General features: G+C 49.7%; 1 pseudogene across 1 annotated transcript; it reads right to left on the bottom strand.

The window, feature by feature from the left end:
* Window positions 1-739: 739 nt before the first annotated feature.
* LOC309641328 (keratin, type II cytoskeletal 74-like) lies at window positions 740-9,423 on the bottom strand (annotated as a pseudogene). The gene is made up of 5 exons: window positions 9,361-9,423; window positions 8,628-8,888; window positions 7,781-7,995; window positions 7,278-7,338; window positions 740-6,783 (listed from the first exon to the last, which is right to left on the bottom strand). The product of its transcript is annotated as a keratin, type II cytoskeletal 74-like (transcript).
* Between the last annotated feature and the right edge of the window lie 3,596 nt (window positions 9,424-13,019).

Genomic DNA, 13,019 nt, shown 5'->3' with positions numbered 1-13,019 from the left:
GCCACCACCCAGCGCTGCTTAACCCCTCGAAGCCTCAACTTCCCAGCTCTAAATGAGATCGTAACTCTTCATGGTGTAGTTGTGATGATTACATGTGTTAATTCACGTAAAGCCTTGGCAAGTGCCTGGTATATTTCAATGTCCAGTACACGTTAATCAATGACCAAAAGTAGAGCATAAAGGAGAATTTAGGAATCAGCCTGTCTTCTCCTCTCCTCCTCTCTCTCCTTCCTCTCCTCCTTTCTCTCCTCTGGATCAACACATTCCCATACGGTGTCATCTGCTCTTGGGGGACAGGGAAGGGCTGGTGTTCCCAGTGGTCCCAGGCTCAGGGAATCTCTCTGCACAGAACATCTCTGATAATGGAAAATTCACCATTAGAAATAATAATAGCCACTGTCTAATAAGTGCTTGCTAAGTACAAGACTTGATAGGAAGCACTTTTCAAACATTAAGTATATTGATATTGATCCCTTTATCAGACACTCACTGAGCACCTACCAAGTACTGAGGGAGGTGACACAAAGTATCCTACCCTCAGAGAACCTAGCTTCTGGATCCCTCCAAACATAGGTATCCCTGGGAAAAGCATCTCATCAAGCTATTAACAAGTCATGAACACCTTAGCATAAATTAGTTAATTAGATACTGGCCATTAGGAATGAAACACCCAATGTTTTGATGAGGATGATGATAGAAGATGAAGGAGGGGCATTCTGGGCCACCCACAGGGAGGGTGGGCCCAGGTGGGGCTCCTAGGGTGCTTACTGGTGTTTTTGCTGGAGGGAAAAAAGGGAAGGACAGGGCCGCAGTTCACCAAGTTACAAAGGCCCTGCCCCAGCCTTAACTGAGATCTGGGGAGACTTAGAGGCAGGAGGAGACAGAGCCCCCTGCTTTGGGAGACTTCTCGAGCTGGTGAGGGAGAGAGGATGTGATCTACCACGTCACCCGTCCCAGCTTCATCTTACCCTCATGCCCATTGCAGTATTGGGTATTGCCCAGTTTTCTGGGTGGGAATTAAATTCTGAGTAATGCTTGGCCCGGCATGGATATCTCTGGGCTGCAGTTTTACTCACCTGTGAATTGGTGGGGGGCAGTGTGTCAGATCAGAGAATCAAACCCCCAAGTTACCAGGAACATCTAGCTTGAACATTCAAGGAAAATTTACATTGCTTGTTAAATAAATTACATTTTTATGGCTCTTGGCTCTACAGCCAAAATGTTTTATTCAATTTACACAAATAATTTGTAGCTTTCTTTGTATTTTTTTTCTACATCTGTGACAATGATCAATTTGGCACCTTTGTGTAATTCCATGGCCTCAGACAGGACCCACTGGCTCCCCACTCTCAGCATTCTGGGGTTCTATAAGCTTCCAGAGAAGGCCTCAAAGACAGAAAGGCAAGAAAATCTAGTACAATCAAAGAGGGTATTTGCTGGGTGAGAGGAAAGGGGAATGCACAGAGGAGAGGCAAGACCTGGGGACAGTGAATCCACAAGGGCTGCCTGGAGGAGGAGGGGGTTTGGATTCCAGTCTTTTAAGGTAAAAAGGCTTGGGTAGACTGTCAGTGAGGGGTGGTAAAAGCAACCCAGGCTGGCAGGAGGAAGGACATTCGTGAGGGAAATACCCTCCAGGCTGGAGTGATTATGAGTGAAAGGTGGAGGGAACCCCAGATCCCAAGCTGTGCATGTGACGGGGCAAGTGATAGGGAGCCATTGAGGGTTCTTGAGCCAGACAGAGCCTGAGCAATACATGTTTGAGGAAGTATAATCTAGCTGCTGTGTGAGTAGGAGCGAGGGTGGGGCGTGAGGCTAGAGGCACTGAGAAAGGGGCAAGTGGTTCTCTGAGCAAATAATTGTCTCCAAAATCAGGGAGAATGAGCTGGGCTATTTGGATGACATCAGCTCCGGTCCTGCCAGCCCTCCTCAGCAGATGGACCCAGGAAATGAGCATGTTTTCTGTGAATCCCCCCACAGGTCCCCGTCCTCATCCCCCTACATCCTCCTATAGTTTCGGGCAGGCAGGGCACTCAGCCCCAAGCTAGCTGGATGGAGCACAGTCCCTGGGGGGCTTGGCCACAATCAGAGCCACACATCTGGGGGCAGGACAGCTGTTCAGCAGGTTTGCAGCTGGCAAGGCTGAAGGTGAGCTCACCCCAGAGGAGCTGGGATATAAAGGCCGAGGAGGACTGTCCTGCCAGACACTCAGCTCTGCTCCCATCCTGCTGTTTGGCTGCCAGAGAGGTGCCTTCCAGGGCAGCCCCGTCCCCCTCGCTTCCTCCTTGCTCAGCTCTGTGGCCGGGACCATCTCCTTTGAGTTTTGCTGGCCATCTCCTACCTCCAGCCCCACCCCAAGCCTCTGGTGAAGTGTGCGGACTCAGGATTCTGAGGACCCAGGTCTTGGTCCTGCCATGTGACCACGGGCAGGTCTCCCAACTTCCTAAGCCTATGTTTCCACATCTCTAAAAAGGGGGGGTGCTAATACCTGCTCCACCTACTCCCAGAGGTGGATGGGAGGCACCTTGTAAATAATAATGATGATGGTAATGATAATAGCTAACACATAGTGTGAGCTCTGCTGGGCACTGCTCTAAGCACTACACATATATTAACTCATTTAATGCTCACAGCAGCCCTGTGAGGCAGGTACTGTTGTTATCCCCATTTTACAGATGAAGATACTGAGGCACAAGGAAGTTAAGTAACTTACTGGTGGTTGCACAGCTAGTGAGTAGCTGAGCCAGGATTTGAGTCAGGGTTCAGCCCAGGCAGCCTGGCTACCATCTGCGCTCGTAGCCTCTACACTGTCCTGGCTTTCTCATGTGCAAATGTCCAGTGCCGGTACCTGCACGGTGTGAAAAACTGAGCTCACCAGCACTCACTGTTCCCGCACTCTTCTTCCTGTCCCAGACTCTCTAGGCAGCGGAACTGACTCCCTCGCTCCCCTTCTCAGCCTGCTTTACTCTTTTGAAGACAACTGGGACTTGGGTAGGTGTGCTTATGAGACGACTGCATGTTTCTCACACGCATCTTGCTTTTCCCTGATGACATGCTCTGGGCTGTTCTCCCAGCCTCCTGCCCGCCAGGGCAGGCTTGTCCTATCCTTTAAGACAAACCAAGACACCCCTCTCTAAGAAACCTCCCCCAAGCCCTCCCTGGGTCAGCTGCACCTTTCTGCACACAACCCTCTTGCCCAGGTGCTGTGTGCATCTCTCCAGCCTAACAGTTCCCTCCGAGGCCAGGCGATGCTCTCTGCTGCTTGGACCCAGGCTCGGGCTCATGATAGGAATTGTGAGCACCGCTCACCAGCTGAAAGACGTTCTCCCATATGTGTCAGAGGCCACGTGGGGGTCCACATCTACATGCGGGTGGTCGTGAACACGAACTTAAGCAGAGTGGTGCCCAGGGACTGGCATGGCTGTCTCAGTTGTCTGTGGCTGACAACTACTTTGATGAGTTGGTGCCTGATTATACCAGCTGTTAAGTATTTTGAGTATCTTCCGTAGACTTGAGTCTGTGAGCCAATGAGCACGTGTCTATGCGTGTGTACCCCGGTTTCTGTTGACAGCCCACCCGACAATGGGCCCCATAGTAGACTAGCTATCGCTTTCAGCTCTCCATGTCTCCATTCCTCTCTGTTAGTGGCACACAGGTGAGATCAGATTGTCCTGTTTTTATTATATTCTTTTTTAATAATGGGGAATGTGGTGACTCCCAGCTGGAAACCAATTGAGGGAATCAAATTCATTCATTCATTCAACATCCCTGAGACCATGAAAGCAAGAAAGAATATCCCTTCCCACGGGTAGGAGGGTGGACCAGGTGACTTCTCAAGGTCAGAGCATCCGTTGTTTTTTTTTAATTTTTATTTATTTATATTTATTTTTGGCTGTGTTGGGTCTTCGTTTCTGTGCGAGGGCTTTCTCTAGTTGCGGCAAGCGGGGGCCACTCTTCATCGCGGTGCGCGGGCCTCTCACTATCGCGACCTCTCTTGTTGCGGAGCACAGGCTCCAGACGCGCAGGCACAGTAATTGTGGCTCACGGGCCTAGTTGCTCCGTGGCATGTGGGATCTTCCCAGACCAGGGCTCGAACCCGTGTCCCCTGCATTGGCAGGCAGAGTCTCAACCACTGCACCACCAGGGAAGCCCAGAGTATCCATTTTAATGGGACTTTCTCTACCAATGAACGTGGATGAATCAGTTAAAGCCTCACACTACACCAGGCTTGGAAGCAAGCTTGGGACGTTTGCAAAGATCAGAAAATGGGAAGGTCAGAGGCAGAAGGAAAGGCACAGGGAGGAGAGGCAGGAAAGAGTGGAGGAGGTTCCAGGAGACAGGGCACAGACATTGTGACTGCCATCCTCTTTTGCATCAGTGACTTATTCTGCAATAACTGAGCAAGCATTCAGGGCCAGGCATTTGCCACATACCAGAGACAGATGAAGACAGAGGTCCCCCAACCCCCAGGCTTGCCCTCTGCCAATCGAATGGAGGGAAAGTTATCTCCATCTTTCTACTGGGCGCCACTGCTCACCCTATCTATATTCCAGGTTGCTATCTGACATATGGTGAGAAAGGCTGGGAGCCAACTCCAGGGACACAGTTTCTCTGGCCTCTTCTCTGCTACCCACCCCCCCACAATCTATTTTTTATTTGAGTTAGATTCACATACCATAAAAATAACCATTTTAAAGTGAAAATTCAGTGGCATTTAGTACATTCACAAAGCTGTGCAACCACCACCTCTATCTAGTTCCAAATATTTTTATCACCCCAAAAAGAAACCCAGTACCCACTAGCAGGCACTACTCATCCCCCCCTACCCCAATCCCTGCAATCACCAAACCTCTATGATTTACCTATTCTAGACATTTCATATGAATGGAATCATACAATATGTGACCTTAGGGGTCTGGCTTCTCTCACTTAGCAGAATGTTTTCAAGGTTTATCCACACTGTAGCATATACTTCCTTCCTTTTTATGGTTGAATGATATTCCGTAGTAAAGTATATACCACAATTTTTTCATCCATTCAGACATTGATGGACATTAGGGCTGTGTCTTAGTCCTTTCAGGCTACTATTAACAAATACCATTCTGGCGTCTTATAAACAATAGCAATTTCTCTCTCAGGGTTCTGGAGGCTGAGAAGTCCAATGTGAAGGCACCAGCATGGTCGAATTCTGGAGAGTACCATTTTCCTCATTCATAACCAGTGCCTTCTTGCTCTGTCTTCACATGGTGGAAAGGGCCAGGGAGCTCTGTGGGGTCTCGTTTATTAAAACACTAATCCTATTCATGAGGGTCCACCCTCATAACGTAAGCACCTCCCAAAGGCCCCACCTCCTAATACCATCATCTTTGGGGGTTAGGATTTTAACACATGAATCTTGGGGAGATACACATGCAGACCATAGCAGACTATTTCCACCTTTGGCTATTGTGAACAGTGCTGCTATGACCATGCACATACATATATTTGCTTAAGCACCTGTTTTCAGTTCTTTTGGATGTAGACCTAGGGATGGAATTGCTCGATCGTATGACATTTCTATGTTTAACTTTTCGAGGAAGTGCCCAAATGTTTTCCACAGTGGCTGAACAATTTTACATCCCCTCCAGCAATGTAAAAAGGTTCCAATTTCTCCACACCTCTGCCAACACTTTTTATTTTCCATTATTTTTTATTATAGCCATCCTAGTGTGTGTGATGTGGTACCAATTTGTGGTTTGGATTTGCATTTCCCTAATGACTAATAATGTTGAGCATCTTTTCATGTGCTTGTTGGCCATTTGTATATCTTCTTTGAAGAAAGGTCCATTAAATTCCTTTGCTCATTTTTAAATTGGGTTGTCTTTTTGTTATTGAGTTGTAGGAGTTCTTTATATGTTTTGGGTGCTAGACCCTAATCAGATACATGATTTGCAAATATTTTCTCTCATTCTGTAAGCTGCCTTCTCATTTTCTTGGTAATGTCCTTTGATGTATAGAAATTTTTAATTTTAATGAAGTCCAATTTCTCTATGTTCTCTTTGGTTGCCTGTGCTTTCGGTGCCATATCTAAGAATATACTCCCAAATCCGATCCCCTACATTTTGTTTTAAGAGTTTTATGGTTTTAGCTCTTATATTTAGGTTGTTAATCCATTTTGAGTTAATTTTGTATATGGTGTGAAATAGGGGTCCAACTTCACTCTTTTGCATTGTAGGAATCGAATTGTCCCAGCACTATCTGTTGAAGGTATTGTTTTCCTCCACTGGGTGGTCTTGGTACTCTTGTCAAAATGGCCATAGATGTATGGATTTTACCCCCCAAATCTGTCTGTTGGAGCCAAGGGAGAGGCTCACATGGCAGGATGCACCCTGCGTGGGTAGCAGGTCGTGGGAGGCATTTCCTGCAATTCACAGTATCAAGAATCTGTGTTTTAGTAGGACCTCATGGGGTCATTTTTACCTCATGGGGTCATTATCATGGTCCCAATGAGATTGTCTCCTGTGTGTATAGCCTCTGGGGACCAGAATCCTACACTTCCGTGGTCTCCCAGTGCAGGGTTTTGCACTTTTCCATTAAAACACCCTACATTCTGTTTATCCTAAATCCCTCCTATTGGCATCTCCTTAGAAGAGCCAAGTGAAGCCCTCAGCTGGAAAGAGGCGGGTGGGGGAGGGGTGGGAGTGTCCCCACCGCATCATACAGACATTTGAGGAACTTGATATCTTTGTCCAGAGAGTCCTCTTTGGCCTGGAGCTCCACCTTGACCTTGTAGGCTGCATCTGCATCCTGCTGAGAGGCACCCAGAGCCATTGGTCAATACAACCCTCATCCCATCTGCTGTCCTGTCCCTGCCCCAGAAACCATTTGATTTCCTATTTTTGCCCACAAAGGGAAGCATGTTGATGAATAAAATCCCTCAATATTGTTTTTCTCTCCTATTCACTGCATCTTTGGAAATAGGGAAAGAAGAAGGGGTCTGCTCTTCCTCTGTTACACCTGGAGAAAACAAAGCCCAGAGAGGTAGAGTGAGTTTCCTCAAGTCACACAGGAAGGCTGAGCTGGACCAGAGTTTCCCAATTTCCAGACCAGATTTTCTCCCATCTGCCTCTGTCCATTTCCTGGGTGTGTGTCTTCTCCTTCTTGCTAGAGGCCAGAATACGACTCCATCTCCATTCAGGCACCAGTCCCTCCCCAGGAGGCCAGGGCTGGAGTCCTGAGCAGGGTTGTTTAGGATGGGGATTCGAGGGAAACCAGAGTCCATAGGCTCTTCTCTCCCTCACCTTCCTGAGCACCACAAACGTGTTCTCAGCTGCCGTGCGCCGATTAATCCCCATCTCATACCTGTGCGCAAGGAGAGAAGATAGCAGAGGTCTCAGTCCCCTCGGCCAAGTGACCTACTCTTCCCGCTGGCCAGGCGAGTGCTGGGGATGCAGAGTCCCCGCAGGATCTCCCGGAAGCGAGCACTGCAGGGGCTGGTGGCGGCAGTACCGTGTCCCTGAGTTGCCTCATTTTCATTCCACTCTCTGGATCCTAGGAAAATATCCAGGTTCCCCAAACCAGTCACTGAACCAATCAGTGGATCAATGAGCAAAGGAACTTCTTCCCATCAACCAGGTAGGAAGTTCTCATCAAACAAGGGGGGTCCTTCCCCCACAGTCAGAAGAGAGGTGTGAGCCCCTGAGCCTGGTGCTTGTTCCCTCCACTCCTAAAAAGTGGCACAGAGATTGGGTGAGCCCAGGAACCTTTAAGAACATGACCCATGACCTTGGCTGGGCCCACTCACCTCTTCCTTTAGTCCTCCACCAGGTCCCGCATGCCCTTCAGCTCCAAGTCCAGCCTCACCCGGTCCCCGGACAGCGTCTCCAGCTGCTTGCGCAGGTTGCTGGTGCAGCCCTCGAGGATGGCCTCCAGGCTGTTCTTGCAGTTGTTCGGGTCCAGCTGCTGCAGGAGCTCCCACTTGGTCTCCAGCACCTGGTTCTGCTGCTCCAGGAACCGCACCTGGAACCACACGGATGCTACCGTGTCCCGTGGAGAACTCCACTGACCGCCCCCCTCCCCGGTTATATGGATTTTCCTAAAGTCATTTGGCTCCAGTCCTGACTCTCCACTCATGGAATTCCATGCAAACAAGACCCTTTACAAGTGCTCCTTCCATAGCCTTTTGAATAAAACCAATCACTGAAAACCCACTGAAGAAGGAGACTCCACAGGGCTCTTCTGTTGCCTGACCCAGCCCGCAGGAGGTGCTCTTCCTCTGTCTCAGCTAAGGGTTTGTTCTGCACCATGAGCCTTTCCCCCTGATTAGCGCTGATTCTATCAGCCATTCATCTGCCTTAAAGAGCTGGAGATGCATGCAGCTGTTCTCCAGATTCCCATCACTTCTTTCTCAAGGTAGGGCTACCCTTCACCCAGTTTCCCACCCTTCTCTGTAAAATCCCCGAAGAAAGCAGCACATTCATTTATTCCTTCGTGCCACCTAGCTCACAGGTCTGTTCTTCTCCCTGCTATGATCACACCGCCCTTCCTGAGGTCCAGCAGCAACCTTTCTATCCACAATGCCCCGTGCACTCCCAGGCAGCATGGAATCACTCACATCTCACTGGACTGTTTTATCCTCCTGGGAGACCCACCTTGTCGATCAAGGAGGCAAACTTGTTCAGTGCCTTGATCTCCTCCCACTCCTGGGCACGCACCTTCTGGATCTCGGGGTCCAGCTCCACATTGAAGGGGGCCAGGAGGCTCTTGTTAACAGTGACCTGGTGATGCTCCCAGGTGGGCACATGGATGGGCACATGGGCCCCAGGGCCACACTGCCAAACATGCTGCCGGCAAAAACCACTGGCCCGGCCCCCTCCATACCCAGAGCTAAGCCCAAAGCTGTAACCTCCAGTCTGAACGCTGTTACCAGCCACATTGAGGGAAAAACACCTATTCCCTCCGAGAATGTAGAGGCTTCAGCTGCCGAAGCCAGCCCCAGCTCCTTTGCCAGCTGCACGGTAAGAAGCCACACTGGGGGCTTCCCTGGTGGCGCAGTGGTTGGGAGTCTGCCTGCCAATGCAGGGGACGCGGGTTTGAGCCCTGGTCTGGGAGGATCCCACGTGCCACGGAGCGGCTGGGCCCGTGAGCCACAGTTGCTGAGCCTGCGCGTCTGGAGCCTGTGCTGCGCAACGGGAGAGGCCCGCACACCACGATGAGGAGTGGCCCCCACTTGCCGCAGCTGGAGAAAGCCCTCGCACAGAAACGAAGACCCAACACAGCCAAAAATAAATAAATAAATAAATAAATAAATAAATAAATAAACCCAAAAGTTAAAAAAATAAATAAATAAGAAGCCACACTGCCCGCAGCCTTCCTCAGCCCCACTGCCGAGTGCCCACTGAAGCCACCCTTGTCACCACCAGACTTGATGTTCAGTTGCCGGCTCATGGTGGCAAAGATGGAGTTGGCAGAGCTGGAGAAATGCAGTCACCAACAGAGAGAGAACACTCGATGGGGCACCCGGAGCACGGCTTCCTTTCATCCTGTCCATCCCTGGACACCAGAAAAGGGCGTCTCTCCTCTATCTCCTCTCCTCCAGCTGAAGAGCCTGGGGCTGTGGACAGTTTGGGGAACAGACATCTCCAAGCCCTTTGCAGCAACAAAGCAGTTCTGATAGCGAGTGGAATATGCTGTCCTTGCAGACTCGAGGGGTCTAATCGGGCGTTTATCTGTGCTCATAATTAGGGACCTGGAGAGTGATCCCCTTCAGAGATCTTCTAGCTTTATTTTTCCAGGGCTGCCTCTTTCTTGCTTATCTATCAGTAAAGCGCAGGGGAAATGGCCGGGTTTGTCCAGAGAGGGCTGCTCGCAAAACCCCAGGCTTCCTCCCCAGAGAACCCATCTCCCTGTTACCCGGTCTTGTTGAGGAGCTGGGGTGTAGGTCTAGCCCTGCGCTGGGGGCTGGGCAATTGAGAGTCAATTGATGGTGAGGATGGTGATGGCCATGGTGGTGGTGGTTATAACATAGAAGGAAAAGGAAGAGGCAGAGGGGAATTTCCTCGTAACAGTGTTGTGAGCGTGGCCAAGCACAGCTACCCTCCCAGGCGATTTAATTGCAGGGAATTGCCTTTGCTACACGGTAGGATCTCTGACAGTCCCAATCTTCACCGTGCTGGCTACTCTCTAATTAGTCACCACACTCCACACCCCAGTCTTTGAGTTCACTGGACTAATGTGTGTCCCAAGGCTTGAAGAGATTGGTTCATTCAATAAGTAGAAAACTGAGTGCTACTATGTGAATTGCTCTATGCTAGACATCGAACGAGAAACATCTAAGACCCTCTCCTTCTTTCCAAGAGATTGAAATTGAACAGGAGACAAAATATAAGCACGTGAAAGTTGTTTTGCTGTTGTTATTGCTATAGTTTAATTCCATATGTTTAAATGAGTGACTCAGACAAGCCATTATTGAAATTCTGCTTTTTTTAAAAAAATCAGAATAAAATACATTGGGCTTTCTGGGGCGGGGGTTGGGAATGGGAAGGTGGGCCAGACTGGACAGATGCAACAGTGCATCCCAGAGGCAGTGAGTAGCCCAGGAGGGCTGCAGGGGAAGGTTTGACTTGGGAAGCAGAGGTTGATGGGAGAAAGATGACAGAACAGGCCAAGACACTTCCCTTCTCCCTGAAAACAGTGTGGAATCATGTAAGGGTCCTTGGGGGAAGAAACTTCACAGAGCCTGTGCTTCCGATTGACAAACAGGCTCTGGGTTGCAGAAGGAGACCCATCGGGGAGACTGGTAGCCCAGGGAGCCTTGAGGGAGCTGAGCCCATGTGCACCATAATCTCCCACCATCTTGGTTAAAGCTACTCCTTGAGGGTAAGAGCCCTGCTCCGCAGAGCACACCACATTGGAGGGGAATAGAAGGCAGTGCCACCAATAGTCCCAAATGGACCTTATCGAAGTCATGGCTGCTTGGTTTGAGAATGGATACCAAAGGTCTTTTTTCTCTAGTCCATTGGCCTTTTGACTATTCCTGGACACAGTCAAGGAAGTCAGCATTCTGTAGAAGGTAATTAATGAAAGAAAAAGAAGCCTGAAGCTTGAAGGATTCTTGAAGGAAGTTTGAAGGGTAATAAGACTTGGGGGCAAACCACAGCACCTTAGAATGGAAAGGACACGAAACTGAGTTCTCTGCTTTCCCTTTGAAAATGAGCTCAGGGCCAAAAGTGAGTTGTGGTCCTGACAGGTGGTTGGCAGCAGTCCTTTGGTCCCTCGGTGTCAACAGTTGGGCTCGGGTGGTGTTGACTAGTTGCCTCTAGGTTAACACGGCGTAGGCGCCCGGACGATGCTCCTGGGATACCCAGTGATATCTCGCGGGGCTCAAGTCAGCCTCCTGGTCCACGTGTTGAGAGCAAGCTCCCCTCTCAATTGTTTAAGTGGTCCCTTCATAGCCCAGCAGTGGTGGGGTAGCAAGGCAGGTAGAAAATCGAGTGTTTGGCCTTGACACAGGATCTACCCCCGGGGAACAGTTATAAAGTGGCCTGGGACTGGCAGGATTTCAAGGGGCTGACCTTGACTTTTGGCTGATTTCCTCCTGGAGTTCCCACGGGCAAACTATCTCCCAACAAGCCTCACCCCGGTATTTACAGCGAGGCAGCACGCCACTTACAAAGAGGCAGCATAGGGTGCTGGACAGTCACAGAACTAGTCAAAATCATTAAATCCCCAGTTCTTCTCTGGACAAGTTGTTCAAAAAAAAAAAGAAAAGAAAATGAGCTCAGTGCACAAACCGAATCCTCTCAGCCTGTCTGAACCAGTTTGAAAGGAGCCTGTTTTTCCATTCTCGTCCAAAGTTAGCTAGCTCAAGCAAGAGAGTTCTTCTGCTTTTCTCCCTCTCTCCCCACGCCCCCTCCCAACACCCTTCACATTCCTGACATGAAATTCCCTGCGTCCTAGGGTATCAAGTCCAACAGCAGATGGGACTGAAAGCTTGGGTCGAGCTCACAGTTGCAATCTGGGCCCTAGACACAGGGCTGGGGACACGGTGGATGGGACAGGATGTCCCGAGACTGAAGCAGAAAGTTCTGTGATTGCAAAAAGGGAAAGGGGCAATGCTGGGCACAAAAGACGAGGGCAAGCACCCCAAGCAAGATGACTGAAGCAGCTAAAGACTATTTTGTAGGGTGGCCAACTATCCCGGATTGCCTGGGACTGAGGGGTTTTCCAAGTAAGACATGGGACTTTCCATGCCACAACCTGGACAGTTCTGGAAAATCTGGACAGTTGATCACTTTATCATCACCCACCATATCACAGAGTAGAGAGTACCAAATTCTCTAGTAGTTTATGGGGGTCACTGAAGTTATAACTCTCCAAGTCTGTGAAACTTACATGCGCAGGCAGTTCACTGGCCTCTCTCCATCCTTACTGGTCCTTTGTCCCCTGCACCCAACACACACTTGTCAACATGAATTCCCTAGATTATTAAGAAAACAGGTAGCTGGATGGCATCAATTTAAATTCAATTCCACTCTCATTTATTCAAGTCCTGTTATAAGACACTGTATTGAGTGAAAACCCAGACAGGCAGTCAGCGTGGTCAAAATTCCCACTTCTTGGTGACCATTAGGGTAGAAGACATTGTGCAGTAAGCTTCTGTTTATTAAAACTTAGCAGAGGATGTTCAGTGACCTGAAACCTGGCGGCAGCTTCCTTATCACAGCTGGTCTCATAGAACTTTCTACTGTCTCTCCACAAACCCTATCTCTGAGTCTCAGACCTTCCCTACATCCTCTCCTCAGCACCAGCATCTCCTTCCTTCCCTCTGCTGCGGTCCAGCTCAGGAGACAAATGTCAGAGCAGTTTAGCCAAGTGGCTGCAGGGACCTTAAGGCGCCTTTGTGCCAGTTCTTCTTCTGTGCAGATGCAGTCCTTCACCGGAGTGCACAGCTGGATTTCAGCCCCCACTCACCCCCTCGCCGGGCCCTAGTGCCGGGCACAGCCCGCACAGCCCTCAGGACAGCCCTGGTGCCTGCCCGAATC

The sequence above is a fragment of the Balaenoptera physalus genome, assembly GCF_965194825.1.
Source record: "Balaenoptera physalus genome assembly, chromosome: 13".
NCBI classification, from domain to species: domain Eukaryota; kingdom Metazoa; phylum Chordata; class Mammalia; order Artiodactyla; family Balaenopteridae; genus Balaenoptera; species Balaenoptera physalus.
The sequence above is the reverse complement of the archived record's forward strand: the minus strand, read 5'-3'. Positions and strand labels throughout refer to the sequence as shown.